The following is a 2,191-nucleotide window of genomic DNA, read 5'->3' on the forward strand; positions in this document are numbered from 1 at the left end:
ATCAGGATCGGACGGTTCCGGTATCACCTTGCTGCAGTAGTCTACGAAGAGACCATACAGCTGCTCCTTTAAAGTAGAGGTGTCTTCGGATAAATTGTTGAGAATCATCTCGCCATTCGCCGACATCCGTGCGTCCTGTTCAGGAGGAATGCTTTCCGAATGGGACTGTACTGTCGCAATGATTTCCCCTGCTGAAATTCTGACTTGGTTCAGGAACCCGTCGACCCAAGCGTCCCTCTCTAACGTTCTGATGGGACTGCAATCTTTCAGGAAGACGTTTTGGTCATCCAGGAGAAACTTGGTCGATGCAGTCGCATCGCAGTACTGGACATTACTGCTTCTGTGAACGTCGTCCTCACGGGGTGACGCAATCAGGCTGTCCAGGTATATCTCTGAACCACTTCTTGGCGGCTTTTCTGAAATTCTGAAAATAAGGTGTGCGAATAACGCATCGCTGAGCTCGTCGTAGTTTTGCGCTCGTCTTGGACGAGATTCCTTGAGCTCTCTGGCTTCATGCCCTCCAGTCTCTGTTTCTCGGCATTTTGAATTTCCAGTGTGCCCGCTTCAGACACAAAGGGGGCTGCTTCACTCTTTAGACTCTCGGGAAAGCCCGCCTGGACATTTCTGGAACTTCTCTCACTGACGGAGAAGTCTTCGGACACCGACCCAGCAAACCAGATACATCCAGCAAATGTCCGTAAGATATCCTGCCCGGGACATTTGGATATCCAGTGGAGTTTGCCACAGATCCGTTTTACATCCATGCGATATCCCAGCGACTAGCATTTCTGCCATGTTTGTAGATCCTCTGAAAGTCCCTGCGACGTCTGTCACGGATATTTGGATATATAAGGGAGATTACGAATATCGTACATATTTTGCTTTTAAAAATTTTGTGCATCACATATTTGGTGTTCGTAGAGTGCGTAGAGAACACTGCAACTGTGTACCAGCAAATAACAGTTGTGTGTTCTAACCCATTTGATACTATTGTTCCCATTTGGGGAACAAAATATTACCTTAGCCTAACAGGATTCATCACAGTACAGCAATACTGTGGGACCTGCCAGCATAAGAGCCGAACTCCGCCCGCCTTACTTGGACCACTTGGGAAAACCCGCAGTAACCTCTATTTGCGAGCTGGATGGAACATATACTGAAATACAAATCGTTACACACACGTTCGTTAGGGGTAGCGTGGCGTAAACCATTTGTAACGGTGATCAGGATGTATCTTCGCAATTCCTGTGTTTCTGCATGAACTCACAGTATACCCAACAACATTTCCAACATCCCTTCCTATCAACTACTGTGTTTTTAATTCAGGTTACCGCCTCTATAAGGACAAACAAATCTTTCCTGGATCTCCCATAGATATCCCTAGGATATGCAGGCTGCCTGTCATGGGACATTCAAACATCCAGAGCGCGATATCCTTCCAACGTACCAGGGACATCTATTGTCTACTGGAGTAAGCCTAACACGCATTGAAATTGTGCGATATCCCATAGATATCCTACAGATGTCGAGATATTCAGGACGTTCGCGACCTTGTAGGGATGTTCCAGGGATATTAATGGTTTGCTGGGGAGAACATCGGCGTATCATTACCATGACGCCTTGTCGCGTCCAACGTAGACCACTCGGAGAGGTTCACCGTGATGAACCGATCACCTTCGTCTTCGGACAGGTTTCCAGCGAGTTGAGTCAACGTGTCTTTCATAACTTCTCCGATTTCTTCAACGACATCAGTCCTGCCGAGGTTGAAGTCCTGTTGAACTTCGTCGTACCGAGCTCCATGTTTCGACGGCGTATCTTCATTTTTCAGCGAACATGACGCCTTGTTCTCGACTACAGCGTTGCTCATTGCCTCTTGAACCTCTCCGGGCTTCGCAGCAAAACGTGACTCTTCAGGGCTGCTGCCGTCAGAGTTAGCTCGCGTCACAACAATGTTGGAGCCAACGACCTCTGGACTGTACTGGGCTCTATTCTCGGGCTCTCGTTGTTCCTTCGGAATGGAGGTCACTGCAGAAACGCTATTAAGCACCGAGGGAATCGTTTTTCCAAGGTCAAGCTTGCTTCCAGTATCGAAGTCCTTTAAAACAGTCGAGCTATACACTCGAGAACTATTTCGGAAGAATGGTCCTCTGCCAGCCGGTTTTGACCCAAACCTAGGAAGATCCATCACACG

The sequence above is a fragment of the Ornithodoros turicata genome, unplaced genomic scaffold, assembly GCF_037126465.1.
Source record: "Ornithodoros turicata isolate Travis unplaced genomic scaffold, ASM3712646v1 Chromosome140, whole genome shotgun sequence".
Classification (NCBI taxonomy): Eukaryota; Metazoa; Arthropoda; class Arachnida; order Ixodida; family Argasidae; genus Ornithodoros; species Ornithodoros turicata.